Source organism: Phyllobates terribilis, unplaced genomic scaffold, assembly GCF_046119375.1.
Source record: "Phyllobates terribilis strain yellow unplaced genomic scaffold, ASM4611937v1 Scaffold_1__5_contigs__length_1240528914, whole genome shotgun sequence".
In the NCBI taxonomy this organism is placed as follows: Eukaryota; Metazoa; Chordata; class Amphibia; order Anura; family Dendrobatidae; genus Phyllobates; species Phyllobates terribilis.
The window spans coordinates 1,222,842,809-1,222,866,790 of record NW_027362761.1 but is presented as its reverse complement, the minus strand read 5'-3'; positions in this window follow the sequence as shown (position 1 = coordinate 1,222,866,790).

Below are 23,982 nucleotides of genomic sequence, written 5' to 3'. Positions count from 1 at the left end.
CCTGATGACGTTGAGCCCTACTGCCAGCATAGTAAGGAGGTGTGCAGGATCCCTTCTGCGCAGTTAGAAAGCTTGTGGCATGACCAGACAGGCTTTGGGTGCAGGTGGAAGACCGAGAGGAGGTTGAGGAGGCAGAAGCAGTGGAGGAAAAATGACATAAAGAGGATTGACGCACAACTCGTGGGGACGGCAAGACTTGGACAGCAGCCCCTTGTCCTGCTGTCACCATAGTTACCCAGTGCCCAGTCAGCGACATGTAACGCCCCTGTCCATGCCTACTCGTCCAAGTGTCTGTGGTGAAATGCACCCTGTCACACACAGAGTTTCTCAAAGAAGCGGTGATGTTGTGTGCGACATGCTGGTGGAGCGCAGGCACACCTTTCTTTGAGAAGTAGTGCCGACTGGGCATCTGGTACTGGGGCACTGCGACGGACATAAGGTCTCGAAAATCCTCTGTGTCCACCAGGCGGAAAGGCAGAATTTCTGTAGCCAAGAGCTTGCAGATGGTGAAATTCAACCTCTTAGCTTTCTCATGGCTAGGAGGAAATGGTCTTTTACTTGTCCACATCTGAGGGACCGAGGGCTGGCTATTGTGCTTAGACGGGGTTGATAAGGGTGTCCCCGGCAAACTGCCGGTCTGTGAGGAAGATGCAGGCGGACATGTTAGGTTGCCTTGATCCAAAGGTGGTGCTATCGATGTCGGACAGCGCTCAAGACCAGCTGGTGTTCCCACCTCCAAAGAAAATGATGACCTGCCAATCACGCTGGCAGTTGCGGGTAAAGAGGTGGCAGGTCTGCGCCCCAAAACAGGTGTGACTGCTGTCCCCCCAGTCACAGAGGATGAAGAGGCCGCGGATGCACAAGATATGGCAGACGGTGGTTGGCCCGGCCGGCTAGACCGCATTGTAGCACACTGAGCTTCCCACTGCAACTTATGCTTCATGTCCATGTGCCGGTTCATGCATGAAGTACTCAAACTATGTATTTTTTGGCCTCTACTTAGCTTTTGCTGACAAATGTTACAGATAACACGAGTTGGGTCATCTTTATCGATCTGAAAAAATGCCCAGGCTATGAAAGGCTTAGCACCCATGCGACCTGAAGAGCCACCACGACTTGTGGTGAGAGGCAGAGTTGTGTTTGAGGATGCAGTTGTTGACGTGCTTCCAGTACTACGTCTCTGTCCAGGAAGGCGCAACCTGACCTCGTCGTCACTAGCATCTTCTTCCACCTCCTCTGCTGACCTCATCTCTTGGCTGACTGTGGGTTGACAGTAAGTGGGATCTCCGACCTCATCATCATCACCCTGTGCGTTATCACACCCGTCGTCCTCAGAGCCAACCTGTTCCTGCCCTGACAAAAAACTAAAGTTGTCGCTCCAATCAGGTATTTGAGTCTTATCATCGTCTTCCTCATTGTCTCCACCAACAGGAGTTACAGTTTGGGAATGAGGGTCTACATTATGGTCAGAACCTTCTGCGTCTGGTCCTGGATCCGACTCATAAAGATTCTGGGCATCAGTGCAGATCATTTCCTCGTCTGGATTCACAGAAGCGCTGGAGTCGACCTCTGATTCCCAGGCTATAGTATGAGTAAACAGCTCTGCAGACTCAATCATCTGTTCTACCTCATACTCAGACGGGCAGCTGGAGATTTGGGAGCTGTGAGGAAGCAAGTGCGATTTGGGTGACACCTTTGAGGACTGGAGTATTTGTGATGTTGAAGTTGATGTGGAGGAGAGCCCACTTAAAGGAGCACTTGATATCCGTTGAAGCACCTGCTGTTTTTGTGCCTCATCTGGTATTTGTAGCGATTGGCGTGGCCGTAAGAAAGGGATCTTATCACATTGTCCGCTAAAAGAAGTAGACATTTTAGTTTGGCTGGAAGATGGTCTTTCTTCTGCACCTACCCCACGGACACAACCTTTTTTCCCCTTCCCAACACGCCTATTCCCCTTTCCACCAGCAGCAGGCCTTTTTCCACTCATTTTGGTGGTTAACTAATTCACAACTCTGGAGTTGTTTGCACAAAAAAACAATGGATGGTAACCGAGCAGAGCTGAGTGGCCAAACTGTGGTATTAGGCCAAAACTATTGGCTGGGTTAGATGCAGAAAAAAATTATTTTTAATTTGCAACCTGATGGAGGTCAGTATAGATGGACTAATAGACCAAGTCCCACACACCGCTAGAAGCCCAAATATTTTTTCAGAGTTAGATGCAGAAAATTTTTTTATTCAATTTGCAACCTGATGGAGGTCAGTATAGATGGACTAATAGACCAAGTCCCACACACTGCTAGAAGCCAAAATATTTTTTCAGAGCTAGATGCAGAAAAAAATTATTTTTAATTTGCAACCTGATGGAGGTCAGTATAGATGGACTAATAGACCAAGTCCCACACACCGCTAGAAGCCCAAATATTTTTTCAGAGCTAGATGCAGAAAAAAAATATTTTTAATTTGCAACCTGATGGAGGTCAGTATAGATGGACTAATAGACCAAGTCCCACACACCGCTAGAAGCCCAAATATTTTTTCAGAGCTAGATGCAGAAAAAAATTATATTCAATTTGCAACCTGCTGGAGGTCAGTATAGAAGGACTAATAGAACAAGTCCCACACACTGCTAGAAGGCCAAATATTTTTTCAGAGCTACGGTAGATGCAGAAAAAAATTATTTTTAATTTGCAACCTGATGGAGGTCAGTATAGATGGACTAATAGACCAAGTCCCACACACTGCTAGAAGCCCAAATATTTTTTCAGAGCTAGATGCAGAAAAAAATTATTTTTAATTTGCAACCTGATGGAGGTCAGTATAGATGGACTAATAGACCAAGTCCCACACACCGCTAGAAGCCCAAATATTTTTTCAGAGCTAGATGCAGAAAAAAATTATATTCAATTTGCAACCTGCTGGACGTCAGTATAGAAGGACTAATAGAACAAGTCCCACACACTGCTAGAAGCCCAAATATTTTTTCAGAGCTAGATGCAGAAAATTTTTTTATTCAATTTGCAACCTGATGGAGGTCAGTATAGATGGACTAATAGACCAAGTCCCACACACCGCTAGAAGCCCAAATATTTTTTCAGAGCTAGATGCAGAAAATTTTTTTATTCAATTTGCAACCTGATGGAGGTCAGTATAGATGGACTAATAGACCAAGTCCCACACACTGCTAGAAGCCCAAATATTTTTTCAGAGCTAGATGCAGAAAAAAATTATTTTTAATTTGCAACCTGATGGAGGTCAGTATAGATGGACTAATAGACCAAGTCCCACACACTGCTAGAAGCCCAAATATTTTTTCAGAGCTAGATGCAGAAAAAAATTATTTTTAATTTGCAACCTGATGGAGGTCAGTATAGATGGACTAATAGAACAAGTCCCACACGCTGCTAGAAGCCCAAATATTTTTTCAGAGATAAATGAAGAAAAAAATTATTTTTAATTTGCAACCTGATGGAGGTCAGTATAGATGGACTAATAGACCAAGTCCCACACACTGCTAGAAGCCCAAATATTTTTTCAGAGCTAGATGCAGAAAAAAATTATATTCAGTTTGCAACCTGATGGAGGTCAGTATAGATGGACTAATAGAATGATGCTATGCCCAAAAGATTTTACTTCACTAGGTGCAGTAAAAAAATTGGTATTCTATACACAGGTGGTATATCTTGCAACACAGATAGGCTACTCCACTGACTAACACACTCTGCAATAGGCCAAAAAGGATTAGCTTTGCTAGATTCAGCCAAATGCTGTGAAAAAAACTTGCACAGCACTGGCACAGACCTGCCTGGCAAAAACTGATAGGAACTGATGTAACCTAGTCCTGAAAAGGACTCCAATTACAATTAGTCTTTACTCCCACAATCTATCTATTTAAGAGCACAGACCTGCCTGATAAAAGTCGTAGGAAATGCTGTAACCTAGTCCTTAAAAGGACTGCAATCACAACTATTCCCTACTCCCAAGCTATCTGTATATTTGTGCGAAAATTGGCTTGAAATTAACAAGGTATAGCGCACACAGCAACAGTGGTGCCGTCTAACACGCAGCTGCAGCAGTGAGAAAATGGTGGCGACGGGGAAAATGGCTTGGTCTTATAGGGCAAGGACATGTGACATACACTGCCAATGACACATGCCCTTGCTTGTGTGAAAAAAAGCACTTCGCTCCGTGTGTGCGCTGCTGATAGGCTGACAGATTGCACCTCCCCACTGCAAATGCGGGAAAGAGAAAAAAAAATGGAGATCTTCATTGTTCCTGCAGAGATCCATCCCCTGCCCCTCCCCCCGCCCCGCTGTACACTCAAACTGCGTATTAACATTAATTTTCATCATTACTGAGAAAAAATCCAGTTATGATTTTGGTGCACGAACAGTTATCGAACATAACCTCGAACAGCCGAATTTTTCTCAAATTGTTCGTGTTCGCCGACCGGCTCGAACACCGCCCAAAACAGCTCGAATTTGAGATTGGCGAACAGTTCGAGTAGAACAACGCTCATCTCTAGCTCAGACAACTCCCAGATAACTTTGGAGCGCTTCACAGGACCCCCTTTGTGTGTGCTTTGTCTGGCCTTTCTTACCAACCCTTCTGTCCGGTTGCCTCGGGCCTCCTCTTGGTAAACTTGGCGCCAGTTTCCCTGACCCTATGTGGTGCCTTCCTAGCGGGTGTAGCGAGGGGCTGCACCACATAAAATGTCACAGCCTCCTGTTTCTAGCTGAGGGTCGTTTCCTGCCTCCACTAGTTTTGGGGATCGGTCTCCCCCTTTGGCCTGACCCCTCCACGCAGGTGGATTCGGGCGTGCGGTGGCGACTCGCCCGTCCGCACCCCTGGGATCCCTTCGTTCCTCGTTCCTGGAGCCTTCTCCGCTCCTCTTCCTTCCTTCTCCCTCTTCCAGGCCTGGGCCTCTGTTACTAGGCCCGCCTCCGGAGCAGAGCTCATGCAGAGCCCCTGCTCCCTGCCACTTCTGCTCAGACTTCTCTGCACTGAACTAAGATGGTGCCCACCTTTTATACTCCCTTCTCAATGCACCCAGGAACTGCTTCCTCCCTGCTCCTGCACTACAGGGTTCCCCTTCCTCAGTGTTCCCTCCCCCCACTCCAGCCAGGGACAGGGACTGTCGTGCCCATCTCAGAAGCATATTGGTCGCCCTGCCCCACGGCAATGTGGTGTAATGCATGCAGGTGTCGGGTCCTGATCCACACTACATCCTTACCTGAGAGTGAGATATCACACCTCTGGGTGAGGTGCAATACCTCTGTAGCAACGGAGCCCTCAGGGTGCTACAGTTCCATTTATCTTCAGCCTAGGTGACGTATTGCGATACAGGGCCATGATTTTGGCTATAAAAGGGTCCCCTAGACCCCTACCCCAAGCTTTTTAAGAGAATCATATATGGCGTGCCAGGAGACTGTATGGAATGCTTTCTCAGCATCCAACGAGAGTATCTAATTACAAATTTTTAACTGCATCTAGCCCAGGAAATACTTTGTGCCTAGTAGCAGTGTCTGCTAGTCAGCGGATTATCCCGGCTGTTAAGCAAGCTACACCACCTGTAGTTTGGACACTTAATTTTTTCAAAGGAAATGCTTCGGGACCACGGGATACTCAGTGAAGAGCATCAGGAGGCACCCCAAGGCATAGGGGCTGGGACTGGCAGTAGGATGCCTTGCGGTGGACAGCCGAGCTCGATCCTTATAAAAGCTTTTTAACTGCAGCAGCTTTAGTGGACGCTACTGGAGCTGGAATTACGCGGCTGCTGGCATGAGACTTGCCCTCCAATAGATCCTTGTTAATGGATTTAAAGTGTATTCATTCAAATTAGAGAGACAATTTAAATTAAAATGCTTAGAGCTGCCTCCACCACAGGGGGGCTCGCTCGACCCACCAGCGGACAGGCACCAGTATTGGGAGAGGGGGGCTGGCCGTAAGGGTTCACCACGGCTCTGGCACAATCTCGGCGAAGCGGAGGTGGCACGGGCAGGAGCGGACTGAACGTGTTGGCTTCTCACTTTTTGGATTTTAGAAGGGCATGACATGCCTATATTTGTGTCTCCCCCTCCTTTTACTCCTCCACCTCTTTTCTTTTCGCATGACTATATGTACTTGTCACTTTTCCATGTGTTATTTGTGTCTTCTGAGCAGTTTGTCAGCTTTTGTACACCTTTGAAGGTGTTTTCTATGTGTTTCTATGTGTTTTTGTTTGCCTGCCATTGGTTTTAACGGTGTGCGAAGGTGTTCGACGAACAGTTCGACGAACAGTTCGGCGAACACACGGGTGTTCGACGAACCGAACCGAACTCGAACACTACGGGGGTGGCTCAACACTAGACAGCAGTCACGCCTGTTTTGGGACGCAGACCTGCCACCTCTTTACTCGCAACAGCCAGCGTGAATGGCAGGTCATCATTTTCTTTGGAGGTGGAAAAACCAGCTGGTGTTCAGGGCTGTCCGACATCAATAGCAGCACCTTTGGATCAAGGCAACCTAACATGTCCGCCTGCATCTTCCTCACAGACCAGCAGTTTTCCGGGGACACCCTTCTAAACCCCGTCTAAGCACAACATCCAGCCCTCTGTCCTTCAGATGTGGACAAGTAAAAGACCTTTTCCTCCTAGCCATGAGGAAGCTAAGAAGTTGAATTTCACCATCTGCAAGCTCTTGTCTACAGAAATGCTGCCTTTCTGCCTGGTGGACACAGAGGATTTTTGAGACCTTATGTCCATTGCAGTGCCCCAGTACCAGATGCCCAGTCGGCACTACTTCTCAAAGAAAGGTGTGCCTGCGCTCCACCAGCATGTCGCACACAACATCACCGCTTGTTTGAGAAACTCTGTGTGTGACAGGGTGCATTTCACCTCAGACACTTGGACGAGTAGGCATGGACAAGGGCGTTACATGTCGCTGACTGGGCACTGGGTAACTATGGTGACAGCAGTACAAGGGGCTGCTGTTCAAGCCTTGCCGTCCCCAAGGGTTGTGCATCAATCCTCTTTATCTCAAAGTTCCTCCACTGCTTCTGCCTCTTCAACCTCCTCTCGGTCCTCCACCTGCACCCAAAGCCTGTCTGGTCATGCCATAAGCTTTCTCACTGCGCAGAAGGGATCCTGCACACCTCCTTACTATGCTGGCAGCACGGCTCAACATCATCAGGCGATTTTTACTTTGAAATGTCTGGGAAATGTGAGTCACACAGCTGAGGAGTTGTGGTCAACTCTGGAGAACCAGTTTCATGAATGGTTGTCTCCACTGGACCTGAATCCAGGGAAGGCCGTGTGCGACAATGCTGCAAACCTCTGTGCGGCCCTTCGCCGGGGCAGTGTCACACACGTGCCTTGTATGTCTCACGTGTTGAACCTCGTTGTCCAGCAAGTTTTAGCCCACTTTCCCGGACTAGATGGCCTTCTGCAGAGGGCACGGTCGCTGTGTGCTCACTTCTGCCATTCGCATCCCGCTGCTCAGCGACTTACATCTCTACAGAAGTCATTGGGTCTGCCACTTCACCGGCTAAAATGAGATTTGCCTACCCGGTGGAATTCAACTCTGCACATGTTGCAGTGACTGTGGCAGCACCGACAAGCCCTGGTGCAATACGTTCTGACGTATAGCCTGGGCTAACGAGCTCCAGAGGAGGGGAAAATCATGCTGGAGGAGTCGTCTCAGATCAGGGACCTATGCACCCTTCTGCACAGTTTTAAAATAGCGACGAAGATGTTTAGTGCTGATGATGCCATTATCAGCATGACTATTCCGGTGATTTACATGCTGGAGCACATGTTAAACAGAATTCGAAGACAGGTGGTGGCACAAGAGGAGGTGGAGGAAGTAGAGGAGGAGGAGTTGTATGCAGAAGGGCTAACATATGCAAGGTCCAGACGGTCGGCAGTACCAAGGCGGCAGGCATGTGAGGGTGTGGGAGATGGTTTTACCAGGGCGCATGGTAGCAGCCAAGCTAGTGAGGAAGGTGCAGGAGCCCAGGAAGAAGTGGAGGACGAACTGATGGAAGACTCATCAGATGAGGGAGACCTTGATCACATTTCTGTTGTTTGAGGTTGGGGGGAGAGGGCAGAGGAAGGAAGCATGATTGTTACCTCGCCACCAACACAACATGGACTTGGTGCTCCTGGATGCACAATACAAATGAGTGCCTTCTTTCTGCACTAACTGCAACATGACCCTCGAATTGTGAGAATTAAAATAATCCTGACTACTGGGTTGCCACACTGTTAGATCCCCGGTACAAAAGTAAATTTGCAGAAATTATTCCTGCCATAGAAAGAGATGTACGCATGCAGGAGTATCAGCAGAGACTGTTGCAGAATCTTACATGTGCTTTTCCACAAAACACCAGTGGTGCACGTAGTGAATTTCACAGTTCTAACTTGCCAACCGTGGGACCGTCGAGTGTTCAGCTCTCAAAATGTAACAGAAACACAGTATCTGCTGGTAACATCAATTTTGTGGAATCATTTCACCACTTTTTTAGCCCATCCTTTGCAAGGCCACAGGAGACAAAAAGTCTGACAAATAGTCAACGCCTAGAGACGATGGTACAGGAGTATCTCCAAGTAAACATTGAAGCCATGACTGTGTCACTGGACCCTTGCTCTTTTTGGGCTTCCAATCAGGATAAATGGCCTGAGCTCGCCACTTATGCCTTGGAGATCATGTCATGCCCCGCAGCCAGCGTTCTGTCTGAACGTGTGTTCAGCGCTGCTGGTGTTGTGCTGACAGATAAGCGCACGTGGCTCTCCACTGATAATGTAGACCGACTCACGTTCATAAAGATGAACAAATCATGGTTCCTAAATGACTTTTCTACCCCTGTGTCATCCTGGGGAGAGTAAAAGCTTGATGATTTGTTAAAATCATCTCACCAACCAATTTAAGCTTTAAAATTACAAATCATGTTTATCTGTATCTTGGCTGGAAAATAATTTGGGTTTTGTAGCAGTGTGCAGCACTGATTCTATTAGGCCATCTATATTAAACTCCACCAGATTTAAAATTACTAATCATGCTTATCTGTATCTTGGCTGGAAAATAATTTGGGCTTTGTAGCAGTGTGCAGCACTGATTCTATTAGGCCATCTATATTAAACTCCACCAGATTTAAAATTACTAATCATGTTTATCTGTATTTTGGCTGGAAAATAATTTGGGCTTTGTAGCAGTTTGCAGTACTGATTTTATTAGGCCATCTATACTAAGCTCCACCAGCTTTCAAATGAATAATAATTTTTAGCTCCATCAAGCCCAGAAAATAATTTTGGGGCTCCTAGATGCGCAAGACACATGAGTGCCTTCTTGCTGCACTACCTGCAACATGACCCTCAGATTGTCAGAATTCGAAGCAATCCTGACTACTGGGTTGCCACACTCTTATATCCCCCACACTCTTCGGTCAACCTTTTCATTTTAATAAAGAACAAAAAAATGGTCATTTTTGAAATTATAAGCATTAGTAGGTTATTAGAAACTGAAATCAAACAGTTTTCAACTCAAAACTTTATTCTACGTGAGGTTACATTTGCACATAGGACCCCTGGTTCGAAAGGAGCTTCTGAACTCTCTCGTCCATTGAATTTGTCAGGTTTTGGATTGTTTCTGCTTCAATTGTTTTGCATGAGGACAGAATACCCTCCCAGAGCTGTTACTTAGATTTGAACTGCCTCCCGCCATCATAGACACTCCTTTTGATGATGCTCCAGAGGTTCTGAATGGGGTTGAGGTCAGGGGAGCATGGGGGTCACACCATAAATTTGTCCCGTTTTATGCCCATATCAGCCAGAGATGCAGATGTGTTATGTGCAGCATGAGACGGTGCATTATCATGCATGAAAATGATCTTGCTGCGGTTCTTCTTGAACCATGGCAGGAAGTGCTGTTTGACAAACTCCACATACATTATGGAGTTCATCGTTACCCCTTCAGGGATCCTAAAGGGGCCAACAATCTCTCTTCTCATGATTCCAGCCCAAAACATTACTCCACCTCCTCCTTGTTGGCGCTGTAGCCGTGTTTGTGTGGGGTGTCCATCAACCAGCCATCCTCCACTCCATCCATCTGGACCATCGAGCGTTGCACGGCACTCATCGGTGAACAAAACAGTTTTGAAGTCAGTCTTCATGTATTGTTTGGCCCACTTGTGCCGTTTCTGATTGTGTGCAGTGGATAGTGTTGAGCCACCCCCGTAGTGTTCGGGTTCGGTTCGGTTCGTCGAACACCGGGATGTTCGAGGAACTGTTCGTCGAACTGTTCGTCGAACACCTTAGAACACCGTCGAACACCGTTAAAACCAATGGCAGGCAAACAAAAACACATAGGAACACATAGAAAACACCTTCAAAGGTGTCCAAAAGCTCACAAACTGCTCAGAAGACGCTTTCTTTAAAAAAGCCGGCCGGCAATTCAGCAGCGGCATACACCGGTACCCGACAATTTAGACATGAAGGAATAGAGCATCACACATAGATTAGATAGATAGAAACATGTCAGTCACATATATATGAAGTACAGTGACAGTGTTGCTTACTGTACTTGTCATTTAGTGTAAAGGATTTATTAAAAAATATAATAGTGTTTTCGTGCACTGTCTCTTTAAAAAAGCCGGCCGGCAATTCAGCAGCGGTACCCGACAATTTATAACAGACAGAATAGAGCTTCACACATAGATTAGATAGATAGAAACATGTCAGTCACATATATATGAAGTACAGTGACAGTGTTGCTTACTGTACTTGTCATTTACTGCAAAGGATTTATTAAAAAAAATAATAGTGTTTTCATGCACCGTCTCTTTAAAAAAGCCGACCGGCAATTCAGCATCGCTACCCGACAATTTGTAACAGACAGAATAGAGCTTCACACATAGATTAGATAGATAGAAACATGTCAGTCACATATATAATAAGTACAGTGATAGTGTTGGTTACTATACTTGTCATTTAGTATTAAAATAAAGGATTTATTATTAAAAAAAATTGGCGTGGGGTTCCCCGTAATTTTAGTCTCTAGCGGAGGTTAAGCAGACAGCTGGGGCAGATGTTTGAAGCCTGGGAAGGGGGTAATACCCACGGAGCTTCCCAGGCTACTAATATCAGCCCCCAGCTGAATACCTAGCCTTTACTAGCTATTAAAATGGAGGACCCCCCCCAAAAAAAATGACGTGGGGTCCCCCCTAATTTAATAGCTAGCAAAGGCTAGGCAGACAGCTGGGGGCTGATATTAATAGCCCAGGAAGGGATCCATGAATATTGGCCCCCTCCCAGGCTAGAAACACCAGCCGTCAGCCGCCCCAGAAATGGCGCATCCATAGGATGCGCCAATTCTGGCACTTAGCCTCGCTCTTCCACGCTGCCCTGGTGCGGTGTCAGGGGGTAATAGGGTTGGGGTTGATGTCAGCTTATAATGCCAGCTGACATCAAGCCCAGGTTAGTAATGGAGAGGCGTCTATAAGACACCCCCATTACTAACCCCATAGTCAAAGTTAAAAAAAAAACACAAACACCCAGAATAAAGTTCTTTAATTGAAATAAAGACACAATTCTTTATTGTTCTAAATTAAACCATACTTACCGTCACGCCCATTCCAGCTGAAGCCAACGATCTCCTGCAATAAAAGAAAAATAATAAAGCAACCTCATCCTTACCTTTCCATGGTTCCCACGACAGCTTCAGCTCTGCTACATCGAGATGACAGGCTGGACCGCAGCAGAACGCTGCCATCCAGCTTGCCATGCCGCACACACTGAGAAGCGCAGGCATGCTTGCGCTCCTCAGTGTCTGACTGTGACGGCATCCAGATGAGCCGACAATGAACTCGGCTCACCTCATGTACGTCACTGACAGCGTGGGAAAATTCTCCTGCACTCAGCGCTTCAGCGTGAGAATTTTCCCACGCTGTCAGTGACGTGCATAAGGTGAGCCGAGTTCATTGGACATGACCTCGGCTCATCTGGATGCCGTCACAGCCAGACACTGAGTAGCGCAAGCATGCCTGCGCTTCTCAGTGTCTGCGGGATGACAGGCTGGATGGCAGCGTTCTGCTGCGGTCCAGCCTGTTATCTCGATGTAGCAGAGCTGAAGCTGTCGTGGGAGCCATGGAAAGGTAAGGATGATGTTGCTTTATTATTTTACTTTTATTGCAGGAGATCATTGGCTTCAACTGGAATGGGCGTGGCGGTAAGTATGGTTTAATTTAGAACAATAAAGAATTGTGTGTTTATTTCAATTAAAGGACTTTTTTCTGGGTGTTTGTGTTTTTTTTAAATACTTTACTAGAAATTCATGGTGGTCATGTCTAATATTGGTGTGACCCCATGAATTTCGGGCTTAGGGCCAGCTGATAATGCCAAGCTGGCCTTAACCCCTTTATTACCCAGTGAGCCACCGCACCAGGGCCCTGGATGAGTTGGGTACAGCGCCAGAAGATGGCGCTTCTATGAACGCGCCATTTTCCGGTGTGGCTGCGGACTGCAATTTGCAGCGGGTGGGGCCCAGAAAGCTTGGGCCTCCCTGCACTGCAGATTCCAGCCCCCAGCTGCCTAGTTGTACCTGGCTGGACACAAAAATAGGGCGAAGCTCCACGTATTTTTTTTTTTAATTCATGAAATTCATGGAATAATTAAGAAAAAAAGGGCTTCCCTATATTGTTGTGTCCGGCTAGGTACAAATAGGCAGCTGGTGGTTGGGAGCAGCCCGTTCCTGCCTGCTGTACCTGACTGGACACAAATATAGGGCGAAGCCCCACATCAATTTTTTTTTCATTATTTCATGAATTTCCTGAAATAATTTAAAAAATTCTCCCACGCTGTCAGTGACGTACATGAGGTCAGCTGAGTTCATTGGACATGAATGAGCTCACCTCATGCACGTCACTGACAGCGTGGGAAAATTCTCACGCTGAAGCGCTGAGTGCAGGAGAATTTTCCCACGCTGTCAGTGACGTCCATGAGGTGAGCTCATTCATGTCCAATGATCTCAGCTCACCTCATGCACGTCACTGACAGCGTGGGAAAATTCTCCTGCACTCAGCGCTACAGCGTGAGAATTCTCCCACGCTGTCAGTGACGTGCATGAGGTGAGCTCATTCATGTCCAACGCTGAAGTGCTGAGTGCAGGAGAATTCTCCCACGCTGTCAGTGACGTGCATGAGGTGCGCCGAGTTCATTGGACATGAACTCGTCTCATCTTTATGCCGTCACAGCCAGACACTGAGGAGCGCAAGCATGCCTGCGCTTCTCAGTGTCTGCGGGATGACAGGCTGGATGGCAGCGTTCTGCTGCGGTCCAGCCTGTCATCTCGATGTAGCAGAGCTGAAGCTGTCGTGGGAAACATGGAAAGGTAAGGATGAGGTTGCTTTATTATTTTTCTTTTATTGCAGGAGATCGTTGGCTTCAGCTGGAATGGGCGTGACGGTAAGTATGGTTTAATTTAGAACAATAAGGGAATGTGTCTTTATTTCAATTAAAGGACTTTATTCTGGGTGTTTGTGTTTTCTTTTAACTTTGACTATGGGGTTAGTAATGGGGGTGTCTTATAGACGCCTCTCCATTACTAACCTGGGCTTGATGTCAGCTGGCATTATAAGCTGACATCAACCCCAACCCTATTACCCCCTGCCACCGCACCAGGGCAGCGTGGAAGAGCGAGGCTAAGTGCCAGAATTGGCGCATCCTATGGATGCGCCATTTCTGGGGCGGCTGACGGCTGGTGTTTCTAGCCTGGGAGGGGGCCAATATTCATGGCTCCCTTCCTGGGCTATTAATATCAGCCCCCAGCTGTCTGCCTAGCCTTTGCTAGCTATTAAATTAGGGGGGACCCCACGTCATTTTTTTGGGGGGGGTCCTCCATTTTAATAGCTAGTAAAGGCTAGGTATTCAGCTGGGGGCTGATATTAGTAGCCTGGGAAGCTCCGTGGGTATTACCCCCTTCCCAGGCTTCAAACATCTGCCCCAGCTGTCTGCTTAACCTCCGCTAGAGACTAAAATTACGGGGAACCCCACGCCAATTTTTTTTAATAATAAATCCTTTATTTTAATACTAAATGACAAGTACAGTAACCAACACTGTCACTGTACTTATTATATATGTGACTGACATGTTTCTATCTATCTAATCTATGTGTGAAGCTCTATTCTGTCTGTTATAAATTGTCGGGTACAGATGCTGAATTGCCGGCCGGCTTTTTTAAAGAGACAGTGCATGAAAACACTATTATTTTTTTTAATAAATCCTTTGCAGTAAATGACAAGTACAGTAAGCAACACTGTCACAGTACTTCATATATATGTGACTGACATGTTTCCATCTATCTAATCTATGTGTGAAGCTCTATTCTGTCTGTTATAAATTGTCGGGTACCGCTGCTGAATTGCCGGCCGGCTTTTTTAAAGAGACGGTGCACGAAAACACTATTATATTTTTTAATAAATCCTTTACACTAAATGACAAGTACAGTAAGCAACACTGTCACTGTACTTCCTATATATGTGGCTGACATGTTTCTTTCTATCTAATCTATGTGTGATGCTCTATTCTTTCGGTTCTAAATTGTCGGGTACAGATGCTGAATTGCCGGCCGGCTTTTTTAAAGAGACGGTGCATGAAAACACTATTATTTTTTTTGATAAATCCTTTACACTAAATGACAAGTACAGTAAGCAACACTGTCACTGTGCTTCTTATATGTGTGACTGACATGTTTCTATCTATCTAATCTATGTGTGAAGCTCTATTCTTTCGGTTCTAAATTGTCGGGTACCGGTGTATGCCGCTGATGAATTGCCGGCTTTTCATGTTTCACTGTCAGCACTGTTCCCATCGATTTGGGCAATCACTGTAATGCCACAACCACCATGGCTGTGGCATTACAGTGAGTGGCAGACAATCCCTGCATGATTGGTGCTCTAAATAGCGCCAGACATGCAGGACACGCTTTTGGTGCACGAACAGTTATCGAACATAACCTCGAACAGCCGAATTTTTTGCAAATCGTTCGGGTTCGTCGAACAACTCGAACACCGCCCAAAACAGCTCGAATTTGAGATTGGCGAACAGTTCTAGTCGAACACCGCTCATCTCTAGCAGTGGATAGTGGAGGTCGACAGGATGGCTTACCAAAGCTGCAAACCTCTGAAGGACTCTGCATCTTGTTGTTCGGGGGACGTTGGAGGCACCAGCAGCTTCAAAAACTTGTCTGCTGCTATGACAAGGCTTTTTTGCCACTGCTCTTTTAACCTGACTTAATTGCCTGTAGGAAAGAGTCCTCAATTTTCTCTTATAAGCATGCCTACGTGTGTACTGTGAATCAGCTACATACTTCTTGATTATGCGATGATCAGGATGAAGTGTCTTGGCAATGTTGATTGTAGTCATGCCTTGACCTAAACACTCCACAATTTGTTGCTTCTCAGCAGCAGACACATCCTTTTTCCTTCCCATATTGACAGAAAATGTAGGCTGCTTAATTATGTGGGACAGCCTTCTTAAGTAGTCTTGCCTTTCATTGGACACACCTGCCAAACTAATTAGCACTGGTGTCTGTAATTGCTTACAGTGATATAAAGAGCCCTGACACACATCACCATCAATGAGTCTAACTGACAAACCAAAAATTTTTTACCTTTTCATTCCTAAACACTTTTTGCATAATAATTTGTAACACAGTGTACATGTGCTTTTCCACAAAACACCAGTGGTTCACGTAGTGAATCTTACAGTTCTAACTTGCCAACCGTGGTCTGTATGGAGTTGTTCAATAAAGGGCCCAAAATTAAGATAACATAGAAGGGAGAGGTCTCTATGAATAGGAATTCCTAAGTATTTGATACCCTGTGAGGGCCAGGCAAAGGGAAAGTTGGACTGGATGGAATCCTGTATGAATTTGGGGAGGGAGACATCGAGGGCCTCAGACTTTACTGCATTGATTTTAAAATTTGATCATGTAACAAAGTGATCTATTTCAGCCATAACAGCAGGGATGGATATATGTGATTGAGTGATATATACTAGGACATCATCAACAAATGCAGAGCACTTGTACTCCGTGCCTCCCACCTCAATCCACCTAATATTGCGGTTATGTCGAATTGATGAGAGCAGGTGCTCCGTCAATAGGATGTATAAGAGAGGGGACAGAGGACATCCCTGCCTTGTCCCATTGGTGATTATGAAAGATGATGAAAATGTTCCATTTATCTTCAGCCTAGGTGACGTATTGCGATACAGGGCCATGATTTTGCCTATAAAATGGTCCGCTACACCCCTACTCCAAGCTTTTTAAGGGAATAATATATGGCATTCCAGGAGAGTCTATGGAATGCTTTATCAGCATCCAACGAGAGTATTTAATTACAAATTTTTAACTGCATCTAGCCCAGGAAATACTTTGTGCCTAGTAGCAGAGTCTGCTAGTCAGCGAATTATCCCAGCTGTTAAGCAAGCTACACCACCTGTAGTTTGGACACTTAATTTTTTCAAAGGAAATGGTTCGGGCCCCCGGGACACTCAGTGAAGAGCATCGGGGAGGAATCCCAAGGCATAGGGGCTGGGACTGGCGGTAGGACGCCTTGCGGTGGACCGCCAAGCTCGATCCTTATAAAAGCTTTTTAACTGCAGCAGCTTTAGTGGACGCTACTGGAGCTGGAATTACCCGGCTACTGGCATGAGACTTGCCCTCCAATAGATCCTTGTAAAAGAATTTAAAGTGTATTCATTCAAATTAGAGAGGCAATTTAAATTAAAAAGCTTAGCCCTGCCTCCACCACAGTAGGGCTCGCTCGACCCACCAGCAGACAGGCACCAGTATTGGGAGAGGGGGGCTGACCGTCAGGGTCCACCGCAGCTCTGGCGCTAACCCGGTGACACGGAGGTCGCACGGGCAGGAACGGACTGGGGGTGTCGGCTTCGCACTTTTTTGTTTTAAGAAGGGCATGACATGTCTATATCTGTGTCTCCCCCTCCTTTTACTCCTCCACCTCTTTTCTTTTCGCATGACTATATCTACTTGTCACTTTTCCATGTGTTAGTTGTGTCTTCTGAGCAGTTTGTCAGCTTTTGTACACCTTTGAAGGTGTTTTCTATGTGTTTCTATGTGTTTTTGTTTGCCTGCCATTGGTTTTAACGTTGTTCGAAGGTGTTCGATGAGCAATTCGACGAACAGTTCGGCAAACATAAGGGTGTTCGACAAAGCGAACCGAACTCGAACACTATGGGGGTGGCTAAACACTAGTACAGACCTGAATGCAGAGTCGAGCTCAGTCAGTCTGCTGAGAGATTTCCTGCAGAGCGAGACACAGAAACAGGTCAGTCTGCAGTAGAGTACGTTCCAGACTCAGTTGTAGCTCGGAGAAGTTAGCTTTAGGTGTGCCGGCGCCATAAGATCGGTGAAGCGCGGCAAACTGCCGTTAGTGTGAGCAGCCCATTGAGGGCCGAGTAGGCCGAAGGCGAGTAGAGAGAGTTAGTTCATAGGGGGCAGAGGAGCTTAACTACCTCAACCGAAGAAGAAGTAGTTACCGGACACCGGGTCTGAAGCTTACCTGGATCTCCACGACCCAGTAAGATAAACCGGAGTCCCTGGAGTACTACAAGTCCCAGGATCGCTAGAGTGCTGATACGTACCAGAGCCAAGAGACACATAGGCCCCGAAAGTCGGGATCGTGTAATCCAAGAAAAGGCCCTTCCACAAGGTCAGCCAGCGCAGGAAAGAGACAAAGTTAGGCCAGGTTCAGTCAGGTCAGAAACTTACTATGCAGAGGCAAGAAACAGGAGGCCCAAAACCCGCTCATTGGGGAGGATCCAGACATACACCCTTTACCCAACAGTGCTCCGGGAAGTGCCTGAATTTACATCAGTAAAAATACTGAAGTGACTATCGTGTCTGTCCCTGTTCTTGCTCTGACGCGGCTGGGTCTCGTCTGTCCTGCATTCCCCATCCATACACTGCCCTGAGGCCTTGCTCCACCTGTGGGGAGCCATACCATTGAGCTGCCTTATTACCGGCCTCAGTGGACTGCGCAGCGCTGGTGAATATCATCAGAAGCCACAGGTGGAGTCACGAACTTAACAATTATCAGCACTTTTTTAAAGAGGGACCCCAGGGCATGGGCCCGGGAGCCGACCACCGTGACATCCCCATGGCTAAAGGCCCAAGTAACCAAGTAATCCCCATTCCCCTGGGCTAGTCACCAAGAAGCAAATGGAGCAGAAAAACGGTGTTCTCTGTATTGCTTTTTAAGCAAATAATCAGGATTAAGATAAAAAAAAATTATCCCTGGCTTTGTCTAGAAATATCTGTAACAGCAGCAGCAGACAGTACTGGAATGGAGCCTCTTGTGCTGTATGCACTGCAGTCTGCTATATCCACTGACTGTTTGCCTAGCACTGAATATATACAGCTGGATTAGTCCTCAGAAGTAGGCATGAGCGAACATTCATTGTTCGGTTTGGAAAAGTTTGCCGAATAAATTGAAATTCACCAAATTAATTCGCCGTTCGTCGAGCATTTCTGAATCCCATAGGAGTCAAAGGGGGGAACAAGAAAATGAATATACAACACCTAGAAATGGGACCAAAAGCTGCCAAAACACATCAAATTCGAGGTAGACACCAGGGAAGTGCCATCAATTAACCTAGATTACAAGTACTATAATTATTATTACTGTGACAGCGACATTTATTCCTTTGTTCTTTACATGTCAAAAGGAGTCACCGACTGGTACAACAAGAGAGAGGACCGTGCCTGCGAGGGCGCCCTGTCTCGGATTGGTTTGTTGAACCACGGACCCCGGAGATCATGGAGGGGCGTGACTAAATGGGCACCGTATTGTTCACTAGAGCCTTTGATGGTGAGTTCAGACTTGGCTCCTGATGAACGCCATGTGGCACTCCAGGACAACCCAACGGATGGGCAGCAGCCAGACCCAGTAGGGCAGACTTGATGGTGAAGCAGGCAGAATCTGTATTAGAGTGCAGCAGGCAGAGTCTGCATCAGAGTGCAGCAGGCAGAGTCTGTATCAGAGTGCAGCAGGCAGAGTCTGTATCAGAGTACAGCAGGCAGAGTCTGTATCAGAGTGCAGCAGGCAGAGTCTGTATCAGAGTGCAGCAGGCAGAATCTGCATCAGGAGTGCAGCAGGCAGAGTCTGTATCAGGAGTGCAGCAGGCAGAGACTGTATCAGGAGTGCAGCAGGCAGAGTCTGTATCAGGAGTGCAGCAGGCAGAGTCTGTATCATGAGTGCAGCAGGCAGAGTCTGTATCAGCAGTACAGCAGGCAGAGTCTGTATCAGAGTGCAGCAGGCAGAGTCTGTCTCAGGAGTGCAGAAGGCAGAGTCTGTATCAGAATGCAGCAGGCAGAGTCGGTATCAGGAGTGCAGCAGGCAGAGTCAGTATCAGGAGTACAGCAGGCAGAGTCTGTATCAGGAGTGCAGCAGCCAGAGTCTGTATCAGAGTGCAGCAGGCAGAGTCTGTATCATGAGTGCAGCAGGCAGAGTCTGTATCAGGAGTGCAGCAGCCAGTGTCTGTATCAGAGTGCAGCAGGCAGAGTCTGTATCATGAGTGCAGCAGGCAGAGTCTGTATCAGCAGTGCAGCAGGTAGAATCTGTATCAGGAGTGCAGCAGGCAGAGTCTGTCTCAGGAGCGCAGAAGGCAGGCCAACGGACGTGCAGCAGCTGGACCCAGTATGACAGACTAGATGGTGCAGCACTCAGAGTCTGTATCAGAGTGCAGCAGCCAGATTCTGTATCAGAGTGGAGCAGCCAGAGTCTGTATCAGAGTGCAGCAGCCAGAGTCGATATCAGGAGTGCAGTCTGTATCCGGGCTATTAGTTGAGATGGATATGTGTCTCTAAGGCTATGTGCCCACGATGCAGAAAAGAAGCAGAAAATTTCTGCAGCATTTCTGCATCTCACTGGCAGAAAAAACGCATGCAGATTGTGCATGCGTTTTTCCTGCAGAATACATGCGGATTCACATGCGTATCCACATGGGTTAACGCATGTGTTTCCGCATGCGGACTAACAAGCACTTTCCAGGCGATAGCATCACTTGGAAAGTGCTTGACAACTAGGTCACACTGTATAAATCCATGCAAACAGCATGGATTTATACAGTGTGACCGTAAAAATAAAAAAATAAAGCTATACTTACCTCCGATGCCCGGCCGCGTTTGCTGTCGCGCTCCTTCTTGGTTCCTTCCTGGCTTGCCGGCGTCTCGCGAGACAGCCTGCGGTCATATGAACGCGACGTCATCTCAGGTCCTGGAAGAAGAAGCGCTGAAGGGGCCGCCGGACAGGTGAATATAAACTTTATTTATTATTTTATTCTTTTTTTTACAGGTACAATGGTACCTAGGTCTGGATGAGAGTCTTCACATTGAAACGCATATTATCCGCTTGTACAAATGTACAGACATGGATTCTATGCGTCTCAATGCAAGTCAATGGCGGCGCTTCCGCTGTGCTTCCGCAAAATTAATGAACATGCTGCGGATTTATGAACGCTGCAGAAACGCTGTGAAAATCCGCAGCATGTGCATTGACATTGCGGAATGCCATTCGGACCATGGGGTGCAGATTACCATGCATTTTTGATGCGTTTCCGCTGCGGAAATTCTGCAGCGGAAACGCATGAAAAATCCATCGTGTGCACGCAGCCTAATATAGTTTGGTACACCTACACTAACTAGAAACAAGCCAATCTCTCCCTGGCTCAGCAGCACCTCTCCCTACACTGCTTGATTGTGGAGTAGACTGTGACGAGCATGGCAGTGCCAGGTCTGATATAGACCTGATGATGCTGTACGGCCAGCCAATCACTGTAATGCCACAACCAACATGGCTGCAGCATTACACTGTGTGGCAGACAATCCCTTCATGTTCATTGGTGCTTTAAAGAGCGCCAAACATGCAGGGAGGGCAGCCGAGCTCCTGCCGAGCAACCCCAGAAATACTCAGCGAGCGCCGAGCATCTTAAGCAGTGAGATGCTTGGGCAAGCAGCGAGCAATCGCGAGCATGCTCGCTCATTACTAGTTTGAGTCCAAATTGAAACCCATTTTCGGATTGGGGAAGCCGCAACGTGCAGACACTTCCACCAACCCAACAATTCCCTGGAGAAAGTTCCAAAGAGCCAACACTTTTGGAGGCATATGACGGTAGGCTCCGCACCTTAAGCTGTATCCAGAAGCAATGTCCTTCATGTAATGCCTTCTCCCATGAAGCACTTGGCGGTATACGTCAGGTGAAAACCAGCCTGCACAACCGGTGACCAGCTCAAGAAGCGTCCAGAGGGATGCAGCCTCCGCTTCAACTTTGGAGTCACAACAATGCAGTGTGTAGAGATGACGGGTCTGGTCTCTCCATCAGTGGCTGGTTCTTTGAATTTAAATGTGCTGCTAGCATTGACAGAACAAGGGTCCTCAGGAACTAAACTTGGAAATGACAGCCGGATGTTGTCACAAAGGCTGGGTGCAGCCATGAGTTTTGTTTCTGGGTGAGTTGGATCCAAGTCAGTGGAGATGTGGCACCACGGTTCAGGGGCAACTTCTGAAACCTCCACTGCCAGTATGGCAGCATAAAGACCAAGTTTTGGTGCAGTGTGGGTAGCCCTGAGGCTAGTTTGGTCCTGTCCAGGACAAATTCACAAGCTACCTTGTTGATGGCTTCTGAGGTCTTCAGGTAGACTACTGCAGCTATGACCTTTGTAGATGCGTCGGAGAGAATGTGGACTTCTCTTCTTGTGGCAGCTGAAAGAGACCTTGAGCCAGAGCCAGATAGGAAAGAGATGGGATGGTTCATGCTCTTTGGAGATGTCTTCCCTGTCTCCCACCTTTGTGATTTCTGGGACTGTAGTGGAGTGTTCCAATCCGTGTTCTCAGCAGTCAACGGTCTCAACAGAATCTTGACTTGAATGGTGATGGGTGCTATAAACCCCAGAATATTGTAGATGCTGTTCACAACAGGTAATACTCCTCATTTGGTGAAGGGTTTAATACAGACTGACACCTGGAATGTCGCTTGAGCAGGGCATTTTCTATGGCCTCAGGACTACCATAGCTTTGTTCTAGTCTCTCCCATGCAGCAGCAAGGCCAGCCATTGGATTACTGATGTGGACAGATTTAAGTCTCTTTACCCGTTGTGTGGATTGTGGCCCCAGCCACTTGATCAGCCGGTCTAGTTCTTCAGCAGCAGTGATGCCGAATTCACTGATTGCGGTTTTAAAGGTACATTTCCAACCTTTGTAGTTTTCAGATTGATCATCAAACTTTGTATGACGGGGTGTAGTTAAATTACGGCGAATCATGTACCTTGCGAAGATGTACATATCAGCATTCTCTTATTTTGTAAAGACAGTTGCTGATTCGGTAGCATTGTTCATGCAGTCCATGGTGTTTTGACGTAGGAATGCAGGAAAGTATGGTGCAGCGTAGGCATTCAGTCCAGTAACTAGCTTAATGTGATTAGTTTCTGCCACACATGGGACTGGAACTGTGTGGCTGACCAAAATGTGATGACTTGTCTGCATATACAGTGGTGGCCAAAAGTTTTGGCACCCATGCAATTCTGTCAGATAATGCTCAGTTTCTTCCTGAAAATGACTGCAATCACAAATTCTTTGGTATTATTATCTTCATTTAATTTGTCTTCAACTAAAAAACACAAAAAAAATTGTCCTAAAGCCAAATTGGATATAATTCCACACCAAACCCAAAAAAGAGGGTGGACAAAAGTATTGGCACTATTTGAAAAATCATGTGATGCTTCTCTAATTCGTGTAATTAACAGCACCTGTAACTTACCTGTGGCACCTAACAGGTGTTGGCAATAACTAAATCACACTTGCAGCCAGTTAACATGGATTAAAGTTGACTCAACCTTTGTCCTGTGTCCTTGTGTGTACCACATTGAGCATGGAGAAAAGAAAGAAGACTAAAGAACTGTCTGAGCACTTGAGAAACCAAATTGTGAGGAAGCATGACCAATCTCAAGGCTACAAGTCCATCTCCAAAGACCTGAATGTTCCTGTATCTTCCGTGCGTAGTGTCATCAAGAAGTTTAAAGCCCATGGCACTGTGGCTAACCTCCCTAGATGTGGATGGAAAAGAAAAATTGACGAGAGATTTCAACGCAAGATTGTGCGGATGGTGGATAAAGAACCTCGACTAACATCCAAACAAGTTCAAGCTGCCCTGCAGTCCGAGGTTACAACAGTGTCAACCCGTACTATCCGTCGGCGTCTGAATGAAAAGGGACTGTATGGTAGGATACCCAGGAAGACCCCACTTCTTACCCCGAGACATTAAAAAGCCAGGCTGGAGTTTACCAAAACTTACCTGAGAAAGCCTAAAACATTTTGGAAGAATGTTCTCTGGTCAGATTAGACAAAAGTAGAGCTTTTTGGGAAAAAGCATCAAAATAGAGTGTACAGGAAAAAAAAAGAGGCATTCAAAGAAAAGAACACTGTCCCTACAGTCAAACATGGTGGAGGTTCCCTCATATTTTGGGGTTGCTTTGCTGCCTCTGGTACTGGACTGCTTGACCGTGTGCATGGAATTATGAAGTCTGAAGACTACCAACAAATTTTGCAGCATAATTTAGGGCCCAGTGTGAGATATCTGTGTCTCCCTCAGAGGTCATGGGTCTTCCAGCAGGACAATGACCCAAAACACACTTCCAAAAGCACTATAAAATGGTTTGAGAGAAAGCACTGGAGACTTCTATGGTGGCCAGCAATGAGTCCAGACCTGAATCCCATAGAGCACCTGTGGAAAGATATCAAAATGGCAGTTTGGAGAAGGTACCCTTCAAATATCAGGGACCTGGAGCAGCTTGCCAAAGAAGAATGGTCTACAATTCCAGCAGAGCATTGTAAGAAACTCATTGATGGTTACCTGAAGCGGTAGTTCCCAGTTATTTTGGCTAAAGGTTGTGCAACTAAGTATTAGGCTGAGGGTGCCAATACTTTTGTCTGG